Here is a 13,210-nt window from a genome sequence, read left to right as displayed (position 1 = left end):
ACACTAGTGTCTCTATGTGTGAATGTGTGTGAGTCAAGCAAAAGCATCCCTCTATTAATCAATAAAAAGATTGTGGTTCAAATTATCCTGTTATAGGGATGGACCACAGAATTTCAAACCTAGAAGGGAATTAGGATAATTCAGGAAATACTTACTGGGAGACTATCATGCATCAGTACTGTTCTTGGAGTACACACCTGTGGTCCCTGCCTTTAGGGAGCTGGCCATCTCTTGGGAGAGACAGATATTTATGCAAATGACTATAATGCAATTATATGTAGCTGGCTATTGTCTGCCCTCCATAAAAGGGAACAATTTCTTCTGCCAAGGGAGGGAAGGGAGGGAGGGGTGTGGTTCATGCAAGTTTCCCTGAGGTAGGTTTTGTAGACTATTTGGGATTTGACCAATTAGATGTGGTGGTGGTGGTATTTGGGGGAGGGCTAGTAGAAAGACCTATTTGTAGAGACATCTAAGCAGGGAGACAGCATGTACATGGATCTAGAAATAACAAAGAGCATGGAGAGTCTGGGAGGGACTATAAGGAATTTATTATGCATGGAGACTAACCTGCCCAAAAGGGAGTCGAAAGAGGAAGGACTAGAAAGTTAGGCAGGATATAGGTTACTAAAGGTCTTGTACAGAACACTAAGGTAAGCCAGGGATGGGGAGTGACATGATCAATTTAAAGATTAGAAAGATGGTGGCAGTTTGAAGTGTAGACAAGTAGGAAGTAACCTTAGAACATCGGGTTTCAAAAGTTTGGTTTCAGAATCCCTTTATACTCTTAAAATCATCAGTGACCTCAAAGAGCTTTTGTTTATGGGGGGACTTGTCTCCCCATGTTTACCATATTCAAAATTAAAAGAAAAATGTTACAACTTTTATTAATTAACTTAATAGTAAACTATTGTATGTTTACATATACTAGTAAAACAAATGTTTAGTGACAATAACTATATTAACCCAAATGAAAAGAATTGAGTGAGAATGAATTTGTTTTACATTTGGGTAAATCTCCTCATTGTCTGGCTTAATGAAATACAGCTAGATTCTTTTTTTAAAAAAATATATTCTTATTTATTTCAGAGAGGAAGGCAGAGAGAGATGGAAACATCAGTGATGAGACAGGATCATTTATCAGCTGCCTCCTGTAGGCCCTGCACTAGGGATCCAGCCTGCAACCCAGGCATGTGCCCTTGACCGGAATGGAACCTGGGATTCTTATATCTGTTTCTGAGTTCAATCTGTTGAGGTATGCTGTTTTTATCAAAGCAAATTAAGAAAATTAGTGGCTGGAAAAATCAGAATTTTAAGAATTTTAACTTAATTGCCTTTTCAGAAAATTGTGATATTCTTCTTGGATAAACACTAAAACTACAAATGTCAGGGTTTTCTTAAAAAAAAAAAATTAGTTTCAAAATGAAACCTGGACAGATACGTGCAAAAAAAATGAAACTTGACCACCAACTTACACCATATACAAAAGTAAACTCAAAATGGATAAAGGACTTAAACGTAAGATGGGAAACCATAAAAATCTTAGAGGATTCCACAGGCAGCAAAATCTCAGACATATGCCGAAGCAATTTCTTCACCAATACAGCTCCTAGGGCAATAGAAACTAAAGAGAAGATAAATACATGGGACTACATCATATTAAAAAGCTTCTGCACAGTAAAAGAAACCATCAACAAAACAAGAAAGCCCACTGCATGGGAGAACATATTTGCCAATGTTATCTCTAATAAGGGTTTAATCTCTAATAAGGGTTTAATCTCCAACATTTACAGGGAACCCATACAACTTAACAAAAGGAAGATAAACAATCCAATCAAAAAATGGGCAACGGACCTAAATAGATACTTTTCGAAAGAGGACAGAAGGAAGGCCAAGAGACATATGAAAATATGCTCAAAGTCACTAATCACCCGAGAGATGCAAATTAAAACGACAATGAGGTACCATCTCACACCTGTCAGAATGGCTATCATCAACAAATCAGCAAATGACAAGTGCTGGAGAGGATGCGGAGAAAAAGGAACACTCCTGCATTGCTGGTGGGAATGCAGACTGGTGCAGCCACTATGGAAGACAGTATGGAGTTTCCTCAAAAAACTAAAAATGGAACTCCCATTTGACCCAGTGATCCCACTTCTAGGAATATATCCCAAGAAACTAGAAATACCAGTCAGAAAGGATATATGCATCCCTATGTTCATAGTAGCACAATTTGCAATAGCTAAGATTTGGAAACAGCCTAATGCCCATCAGCAGATGAATGGATTAAAAAACAGTGGTACATCTACACAATGGAACACTATGCTGCTGTGAAAAAAAGAAGGAATTCCTACCATCTGCAACAGCATGGATGGAACTGGAGAGCATTATGCTAAACAAAATAAGTCAGTTGGAGAAAGGTAAATATCACTCACTTGTGGACTATAATGAACAACAGAAACTGATGAGCAAAAACAGATCCAGAGACAGAAAAGCATCGATCAGACCATCAAACCTCATAGGTAAAGCAGTGGAGGGTGGTGGGGAGGGGGAGAGATCAACCAAAGGACTTGTATGCATTCATATAAGCCTAACCAAAGGACACAGACACTAGGGCTGGGGGTGAGGGCACAAGCGGGGGCGGGTGGGGTGGAGGGCAATAGGGGGATAAGGGCACATATGTAATACCTTAAAGAAAAAAATACAAAAAATACAATTTAAAAAAAATGGAACCTGAAACTATATTAATGAATTTTAATTGATCTTGCCCTTTGCAGGGATTTCATCCCATCATGCATGAGTAATTTAGAAAATATTGGCACATTATTATGCATATGTTCTATATTTTGACAAATTTCATTATATAACATTCAAAAACTCACATTTGTTAATATCATCACTGAACTCATGAGAAAAGTGATAATGCATCGGGAGGCTGTCAAGCTCCTGGGGGTAGGTAAAAGTTTTCCAAAATTCCAATTTCCACTTGAAAGCTCCAGTTTTCACTGTCAACAAATGCTGTCATTTGCTTTTCCTGAAGTGAAAGGCTTATCCTTTGTTCATTTTCTGAAAAAAATATCTGCCTCATACCTGAGTCTGAATAACCAAAGTTTGTCAGCTCTTCTTTCAGTGAAAATGGTGTTCCATGAAAAGATAGGAGTGGCTCATTCAGCTCCTGACTCACAATCAGACAAGTGCTTTTCCTTGAGGCAATCATGTGCTTCTGTATGCAGCAGAAATGCTTTCTGTATTCTTCCCATTTCATTATACAGAATATTAAAACTATGTGTTCTTTAGGCTTGATATTATTAATAAAATTAGTAACATTTACTGCTTCATCAAAGATGTTCTTACATGAACTGGCACGTGGACTACTTCAGTTCAATGCTGCTGCCTTGATTCTTGCTAAGCCTTTAGCAGTTTTACCCCAGGACTTTGGCAGTATCAGTGCAAATACCAAAACAGTGGGAAAAGGCACATGCCATCTTGGTATTATTAAGAAAATAATTTGGACCTCATAGTCCCCCCAAAAGGGATTCAGGAACCATCCCTCACCCCCACCCCAGTTGCCTGCAAACCACCTTTTGAGAACAGCTGCCCAGGAAGAAAGCCAATGGACACCAGTAGTCTAAAGAATAGGGCAAGAAATTTTGACCAAATCTCTAAGGACAAAGCCTTGGTGATCAGAACGGTATTCAAGCTCTGGTTCTGCTGCGCTTTAGCGGTGTGATCTCGGACAACTGTTTTTATCCTTTACTCTTTAGGTTACCTGTCTGCACACTATCTGCATTATCTGGAGATATTAATAGCACATACTTTAGAGTTAATGTATATAACTGACAAAATGCACCTAGAGGGTTAGCATAGTGCCTAGAAGATAGTAGTCATCAATAAGTCAGAGAGAGAACAAACCACAGCCAGGGAACTGTTTTCAAGGCACAAGAAGGAGAGAGAAAACCATTGAGATTTTGTGATGACTTGATCTGAGAGAGGGAGAAGGAAGAACTACAAGCTCATTTCCAGATTGTCATTAACCCAACAGAGAAGTGGAGGTTTGTAGGGCATGATAATAAATTCTGTTTGGGATTTATTTAACTTGAGATGCCTGTGAGACAACTGGGTGTCTAATTAAAATAGGGGTCTGAGACTCAGGAAAGCCATCTGGGCTGGGAAAATATTAAGAATCAATGGTTGAAACTGAAGCTAAGAATACGCATTACATTGTCTAGGATAAAAACTGGAAAGATGAAGAGGCAGGACTCCTGTGACTACCAATTTTTAAGGAGAGGGAACCCAGGATATTAGACAAAGAAGTCAGAGCAGTTGTATGGATGCCAAAGGAGGAATTTCCAAGGTGCTAATGAAGAGGCATACATCGGGTTTGACAGTTAGTCCAACTCCCTGACTTTAAAGTAAATGAGATGCAGGCACAGAGCAGCTAAGTCATCTTCACTGAAATGTCTACTGACAAATAAAAATTATTGCTCTGAGGCAAAACATTTTCCACACGTTCTATTCTTGACTGACTTTTCCTATTATGCTTGACACTTTTTTCTTGAATCTTACAATTGTGTGATTTGATTGTAAAGATCTAAGCTGTATATAAATAACTGCAGAAAAAATAGTTATATATAGTTCAATTCTGTTTTCTAGGCTCACACATCTGTATGCTATGACGCTAACATAAGCTTCTGAAACTATATGAAGTCATAATTGTTAATGAATCAGAATCTGGAAAACAAAACAAAATGGCACGGTAAACATTTGGATATGCTGTGGCATTACTGGGGCAAAAATGAAAGTTTGTTTATTTATTTTTTATTATTGGTTATATAGACCATGAGTTCTCATCTTGTCGAATTTTCCATAATGTCAGTTTGATGAATTGTATTGTCCTATAACCTGATAGTATCAACAGTCTCTCTCTCTCTCTCTCTCTCTCTCTCTCTCTCTCTCCCTCTCAGTTTTGATGATTTTGTTACAGACAAAATCAATTAGTTCTGGTCTGTTACCATGGAAACAAATTTATGTCACAGGCTGTAAGTTTGCCATCTTCAAGAATGGAAAGTTGCTCTGTGTCATACAACTTGAAAGATTAGGGAAAAATACCTAGTGTTCTTGATGGAGAGAGGGTGAGTTTTCAGGAAAAGTCTGGGTCAATTACTGGGGCAAGAATGCTGTGTTTTCTTGGTATCAACAAAAGAGACTATTATAAGAAGGACATAATCTAAAAGGATGAACTAATTAATCACCCTCCTATAGAAAAAAGTTATTAATTTTTTCAAAAGGAATTTTCATTTGGGGTTTATGATTATCAGGTATTAGTATTTAGCATATGTTCTCAGGAAGCATGTGACCAAGAGCATCATATATTATTGCAGGCATACCGAGAGCACTCAGCACATTATGATAACCATTGATCATTCTTCCAAAGCAAAATTTAATATTATTTTTAATATTTCAAAAGTTTTGAAATAATGCCAGGTTGGTGTACCTAGCTAACTAGGTGGCTTTGAAGATTAAATAATAATACATAAAAACCATTGAATAATTACTATGTATCAGACATTCTGTTATATAATTTATGAATATTAACTTACTTAATCACCCTTATTAATTTATGAGGTTGGTATTATTATTCTCATTTTACTGATCAAAAAATTAAGATGCAGGTAGGTTAGATAACTTATCAATGTTACAAAAGTAATAAGTCAAGGAGCCAGGATTTAAACCCAGTTGGTTCAGGAAATAGCCTACAAAATGATATGTTTAGTTTATCTTTTCTGAAATTGAATTAGGATAAGTCAGCTGCTATATTGGGTGGTTGCTATGTATAGAGCCCCATGTTATGAATGGGGTGGTGCAACCTAAGAAATATAGCAATATAATCCTCACCTTTGTTTTAATATAGAAGATAAAACAAACATGAATGAATTAATAACAAAAATAAAATCAACTTCTAATATATTCATGTTCATATGTATGTTCAGCACATTGGAGTTATCTAGAGGTAAATTAAAAGCCTAGGCCACTTTCTCCTATATCATGTACCTCTTGTTGTCAGTGTGGTGTCAAAGAATTCAGCATTCCTCCTAGTCTGAATAAACTATTGAGAAAGTAAGTATAGCAAAGAAAGCACAATTCCATGGCCAAATTCAAATTTAATCTAGACTTTCACTACCCTTGTTCCTTTCCTATTAGCTAAACATATGACTGTCCAGACATAAATATTATTTATTGACTTGCTAATCTCTCTATATAAAACCCTAATATGCAAATAGACTGAATGACAGAACAACCGAACAACCAGTCGCTATGATGTGCACTGACCACTAGGGGACATGCACGGAACATGGCGGGTGTCAGCAGCGGGCGGCAGAGCACGGAACATGGTGGGCATTGGCTACAGCGGCATGATGGAGCAAGTGAGCAGGGGCGCCAGACCAAGGCAGGGTGCCAGTTGCTGTCATGGAATGAGCCTCTGGTGGTTACTGAAAGTTCTTTGCTCCCATGGGTTGTGGTCCCACTTGGCACTCGCTCCCGCTGCTGGCACCCAACGCAGGTCCTGATCACTCAGAGCTGTCATTGCGAGCAGAAGCTGCTGACTATGATCGCCCCTGAGGGCTTCTCCACCTGCCCTTGCTCCTGAGGGGCGATTGGGGCATCAGCCACTGCTCCTACCCACTGACGGCGCTGGCCCCAATCGCTCCAGGTCAGCAGCGGGTGCGAGCAGGGCCGGTGCTGGCAGCTCATGGGAGCAGCTGCGGCAGCAGTGTTTAATAAGGGAATCTATATCTGCTTTTCTCTACCTGGACTCAGTGTCATGCCCCTGGAAAGAAATAGCTGTATGAAAGCATGAACTCATCTCCATCTTCAGAACAATTTTTACCTCGGAAATAATTAGCTTCCAGGAGATGAAGTTCCCTGTGACTTTGTTCTTATAAGCTTAGAAAGACAACTGCCAACTAATAGCAACTATTAGGCCAACATAATTATAGACAAGTCAGAACTATTTGTTCTGATTTTTTTCTCCTGTATGTTTGCAAAATGAAATTGTCTGTTCAACTCCCCAATATTCATTCCACTTCAGACACCTCCTCCAAGCTCCATGCTAATCATTGGTTAAGAATAGGCATGTGGTCCAATTCTGGCCAACAAGAGGTGAGAAGTCCACCAGGTGGGTGTCTGTGAAAGGCTTCTTCACTGCTAAGAAAGAGACCACGGAGACAGAATTCTCTGGGATATGATACGAGGCATTACTCCAACTTACAATCAGAAGGGATGACATTCTGAGGGCAAAGCTGACACACTGAGGGCGGCAGATCACAGAGACAGCTCTACCCATGGGCTCTGGATGGACACTCAGCTCTTGGACCCAAACCACCTCTGCACTGCTTGTTACATTCAATAAACATTCTTCTTGACTAAGACCATTTTAGACAGCTTTTCGAGTGAGCAGCAGCTGATACACCAAACAAATAATACTCCTTGTTGGTTCAAAAACTTGGCCAGTTCAGAAGCCAGCTTACAACCAAATACTAACCGCATATTTGGATATCTTTCACTCCATGCAAAATGGTGAGCTATGGATCCAGTTGCCAAATAAATATAATAAAATGCAAGTACAATCCTGGGTTATTTACTAAGTATACAGGATGATGTCTTTCTTAAAAAGAAAACAAAATAAAAAGTTAGATTTGTCTCTTTCTCCCATCAGGAGCCTTTGGCTTCGTTCCATTCCTTGAGATCATCTCTGCCATGTCCCTCGCTATGCTTGCCTTTTTGTTCTGCTCTGACTGTCCTTGTTAGCTAATAGAGACTTTGGTTTGCTTTCCACAAACACAAATCTATGCCCACTAGTAGTTTAAGCACCTTCACAGTACCTTTTTCCGGAGAGCTCCAGGCCACTTCTGGGAATTATCTCATTTGTCGTACACTATCCCTAGAAGAGATTCTGTGTTTGTACCCCAGTAAGCCACTCTGCCAATACTCCTTGACAGGTATCTTGTCTCTGAGGAACGCTGATGAGGCTTGGTGTCAGCTTTCTTGTTCCAGGATCTGTGTAGAAAGGGAGCACAGGTGAAGTTAGTCCAGCATCTTGGGCATTTGGACTGAATTGCATGCTCCGGCTCTGGCTCTGGGTTTTCATACTTTGTTTACGCATAGCCCTAGATGGAGAAAGTAGGACTGAGGCCAAGCAGGTTGCTTGACCCTTGTAAGCAGTGCACCCTGGGCTGCTCAAGGAAGGATGGGGCCAGGAACCAGCGCCAGAGTCCTGGGTCGGGTGGGCTCGCCTTCCTCCGCTGGCCCTGATGCAGGAACTCTTTCTGAAGGCACACTGGAGTCCAGAGTATCCTCCTGTTCGTCACCTCCTACCCCCCCCCCCATCTCCCCTCTTTACTTCCCCTTTGTTTCTTTTCTTCAAATGCCAGAAAGACCAAAGAAGCAGACCAGTGAAGTATGCGGTTACAGTGTTTTAGTTCCTTTTCAGCTCCTCTTCCTCTCTACCTAAAACCCTATATGATAATATGAGTAAGGTAAGACCGATAAACTATATTCAGTGACTTCTAAGAGTAAGCTTTGTACAAGCAAAGGTGAAAAAACCAGCATAGTAAACCGAGGCATAATATCCATTTCAGTATAACCATCTGATGTTATATTCCTATCCGATATAACCATTGGGAATGGCTTAGCCCAGTTAAACTGGTGACTATTTCAAAGGAGAATATAAGTAATTTTAAAATCAGCAATTGATGTGTAAAACAATATTTATTTAATTCACTTATACAATGCCCATAACCCTAACTGGTTATGGATTCTCACCAATAAATTTTCTTTTATAATTTACTATGACAAAAAAATATTAAGTCTCACTTTTTTTTATTTTATACATATTTTTTAAAAAATCTTTGACTCCTGATGAGAACTCACTCCGAAGCCACCAATCATTTCTTGAATCTGTCATCAGAGTGATTTTTCTAAAACATGTATCCTAGCACTATTAAAAATCTGCCCGTCAGTGATTTACAGTCAGTGTAGCAAAGTGTGCAAGTGCCTTTAGGGTCTGGGCCCGCCTCTCCTCCCTTACCTTTCACTTTGTAGTAACACAGACCTGGCTCTGCCACTCCCTAGCTGTGTCACACTGAACATGTTACCTAACCAATCTACGTTTTAGTTTCCCATCTGTTAATGGGGATTATGATACCCAGAAAAATAGGGCTGGTGTTAGAATTAAATGAGATTATACATGCATATGTAAAGACACTTGCACAGTACCTGGTATAAAGTAGGTTTTCCATAAAAGCTGGAGGTTTTAATAGTATTGGAGGTGAAAATAATAGTAACGACAGTATTATAGTTATCATTTTCTATGAAATGATAATAATTCTAATAATACCCATCAAACAGACCCATGCATTAGAGTATAAAGCGTTACATTATTAAATAAATGTATAGCCTTTCAATAAATGTTAGTTCCCTCTCCTTCACAGCCACAGGTTAGTAAATGTCACTTCCCTTCTCTTCACAGCACACCAGTAACTGGGTTTTACATAGCTTGGTCTCCAGCCTGACATATGTAATGAGCATAATGTTAAATAACCGAAGTATGGGGACATGGAGGGGGATGAGGTAAGGAAGGCTGAACATCAAAGAGGGACTAAGAGAAGGGAGAGCAGGAGAGTACAGTTGGAGAAAGCATCCCCAAAGGTTCTCCTCTGCCCGTGTCCTCGCGCTTATTCCGACGATGAAAACACTTGGAAGCCCAGTGTTTCAACATTGAAATGAATCTTTCAGGTCATCAGGTTTCACCATTCGCGTTTTCAAGCGGTGGTCCCTAAAACAGAGCATCGGTGAGCTCATTGAAAATCACTGATTCGCAGATCAGAAAAATATAGCTTATGGCCTGGGCTCCAAATGGGAGAGATTTCTTTTTTCCAATTCCAAGAATCCATGGGAAATAGCTGAGTTCTGCGGATGGCCTCATGATCCACTTTAGGCCTCCTATTTCAAGTTGCATATGTCTCAGTAAGATTTCTAGCTCTTTAAAAGCAGCCCATGGCTTACAGATTAACCATCATATAAAACTGCATGTCTTGAGTTAACAATCGGGATTCTTAAAAGCAGTTCTGAGCTACACTTGGGCTATTTGTTAAAGAATCAGATTTTTGGGTTCAATCTCTGGAGACTCCGAGAAAGTTGGTGTGGGACAAGACCCAAGAATTTGCATTTTAAACAAACTTCCTCAATGAATCTGGTGCAGGTGGCACATGGGTTACAATTTGAGAAGACTGCTCTGAAGGAAAAGAGTAGAGGTTCCTGGAAATTTCAGTATTCGGAAATCAAGGGGAAGTTCATGCCACAAGTGAGGAAGTGACAGCTCAAAGAGCATGACAGAGGCCGCTCTGAAAAGGGTGGGTGTCACTAGAGAACCTTGGACAAAATGTTTTAACTTTATTTTTCTTCACCCATTTTTATTTTTACTATTGATGCTGCTAACTGTAATACTAATATCAACAATTGAATTTTTAAGAGATGAATGTAACTGTTTATATTTTGTTACTTTATTTTATCCTGACAGTTTATCCTTTCAAATGTTCCAGCGGTTCTCAACCTGTGGGTCGTGACCCTTTGGCGGTCGAACGACCCTTTCACAGGGGTCGCCTAAGACCAACCTGCATATCAGACATTTACATTACGATTCATAACAGTAGCAACATTACAGTTATGAAGTTGCAATGAAAATAATTTTATGGATTTGTCACAACATGAGGAATTGTATTTAAAGGGCCAGGAGATTGAGAACCACTGCCCTAGAGTGTCTTAAATTTTTGTCTTACTCCAGCTCCATTGTTTCTAACCATCATTTTGTCTTTCTAGTTTATCCTTTAACTATTTGGGGCCATTTATGCTATTTTCATTCCCTTTCATTCCATTTTATCTTCTTTTATGCTGACAGCATGATGCACCTGCTTCAGAATTTTCCAGTTCAAAACCATTCTGTCATGCACTCGGCTGTAAAACCCCGGGGACTTGGCTCTGTGCAAGGCCTGCAGCAGATCCACAGCTGTGGCCGAGGAACTCCCAGACTTTCCCAGCAGGTCCCCGCAGCGTTGCCCCTGGGGAAGGGGCAGCCTTCCATCTGGGTGGGAACACCGGTTGGTGTTGCAATGTCTGAAATAGTCTTACCTTACCAGCTGCTCATCTGGGTGGAGGCCCTTATTAAGGAGATAACTTCAAATGGCTAAACCACCAAGATGTTATGCAGTGGAATACTGAAAGTTTGTCTAGGAAGCAAACCATCCGTCCCCTGCTCTGGGTGCTCCAGATGTTCTCCTAAATCAGTTTGCATCCAAAGGCTTCATGGTGGTCATGTTAACTGGAAATCTGAGATTCCTTTCTTTGCATTGTATAAAATTCATTCCTGCCTTCACTCTAAAAATGTTGCACCCAGGAGGCTCAGAGCAAAATGTACATTCTAGAAGAGTAACTTCATGAACCCACAGTCTTTAAAGGGTTTATCATCTACACTTTTCTACATTTTCTTTGTCTTCAACTTCCTACTGTGCATTAATTTTTTTAAAAATAATGCACCACTTTATATGATCTATATATATAAAAGCCCAATATGCAAAGTGTCCCCTCAGGAGTTCGACCGAACAGGAGTTTGATCACTCGCTATGATGTCTGCTGACTACCAGGGGTCAGCGTGGAATGAAAGAAGGTCCCAGCCAGCAGCCACTAGGGGCCCTACCTGTGCATGAATTTTGTGCACTGAGCCTCTAGTTTTTTATATAAAAAGGTGGGATATAATGACTAAAAATCAAATTTCTCTAAATATGTGATTTAAAAGATTTTTTTTGTTCTTAAGCATGAGTCTATGCTTCTTATACATAATCATTTTTCTCCTATACTTAATACTATAAAGAATATAAATGTTAAAATTTGAATTTGAAAGCCCAGTGTTTTAACATTGAAATGAATCTTTCAGGTCATCTAGTTTCACCATTCACATTTTTAAGCAGTGGTCCCTAAAATTGAACATCAGAATCACCTGGAGGACTTTTTGTTAAAACACTGCTTATCAGGTCTCACCCCAGAGTTGCTGATTCTGCAGATATGGGAGAGGTCCCAAATTCTGCATTTCTATAAGCACACAGATGCTGCTGTTGCCACTGGCCCAGGACCACAATGTGACAATGACTGGCTTATTGAGTTCAGAATTAAAGGTTTTCTGAAGTTAGAAACATAAGTGCTAGTAATATTGTTCTAGTTTTAAATATATATATATATATATATATATATATATATATATATATATCCTATCTAATAGAGAATATGCAAAGATGGTGGCACCCACAGCCAATAAGGAGGGAATATGCTAATTGACTATCATGCCCTCAAAGATAGTGGCACCCACAGCCACAAGTTGGCAGCACCCAGTCCCCTCAGCACCTGCCTCCGGAGTCCCCTAGTTCCCTCAGCCCCCCCAGCCGCCCAGGGCCGGACCAAGGCACAGGCAAACCTTATATGGTGGCTGCCCAGCCACCCCGGGCCACCCGAGGCTCAGGCAACCAGGGCCGGCCGAGGCTTGCACTGCCAGCAGTGGCAGCAGCAGAGGTGTAATGGGGGCATCACCTTCTCTTGATCACCAGGTCGCTTCCTGCCTCTGAGGGCTCCCAGACTGTGAGAGGGGGCAGGCTGGGCTGAGGGACCCCCACCTCCAGTGCATGAATTTTCATGCACCAGGCTTCTAGTGTATATATAATTTTATTGATTTCAGAGAGGATGCAGAGGGAGATAGAAACATCAGTGAGAGAGAATCATTGATCAGCTGTCTCCTACATGACCCCCACTCAGGATCAAGCCCTCAGCCTCGTCATGTGCCCCAACTGGGAATTGAACCTCAGCTTCTTGGTCAGAGACTGAGGCTCAACCACCCAGCCACACCAGCTGGGTATATTGCTCTCATTTTTATGAATTCTCAAAGATGACAATCATAGCTTCTCCTGCCTCATTTGTTCATTCATTTAATGTCCTGTAGTATAATTCCTCCAAACCTGGAACTTTGGAATGATTTATGGTAGTATTTCACAGAAGCATGCGACAGCTTCGTCACTGTCTCCCTTCCAGCCTGACTCCCATATAGCCTCATTTCACCCAGTAGTCAGAGTGATTTGGGGAAAACAGAAATCAAATCATGTTCTTTTGCTGC

At 40.3% G+C, this 13,210-nt stretch overlaps 1 protein-coding gene across 1 annotated transcript in view; it reads right to left on the bottom strand.

Moving 5' to 3' along the window:
- The window catches only part of SCN3A (sodium voltage-gated channel alpha subunit 3), a 110,771-nt gene that overhangs the window by 84,422 nt on the left and 13,139 nt on the right, over positions 1-13,210 (bottom strand). The window contains exon 2 of the mRNA XM_036320582.1: positions 7,881-8,055. The gene's annotated coding sequence lies outside the window, so the exon portion shown is untranslated. The remainder of the gene's footprint in view (positions 1-7,880; positions 8,056-13,210) is intronic.

This window comes from Myotis myotis, unplaced genomic scaffold, assembly GCF_014108235.1.
Source record: "Myotis myotis isolate mMyoMyo1 unplaced genomic scaffold, mMyoMyo1.p scaffold_m19_p_8, whole genome shotgun sequence".
In the NCBI taxonomy this organism is placed as follows: domain Eukaryota; kingdom Metazoa; phylum Chordata; class Mammalia; order Chiroptera; family Vespertilionidae; genus Myotis; species Myotis myotis.
The sequence above is the reverse complement of the archived record's forward strand: the minus strand, read 5'-3'. Positions and strand labels throughout refer to the sequence as shown.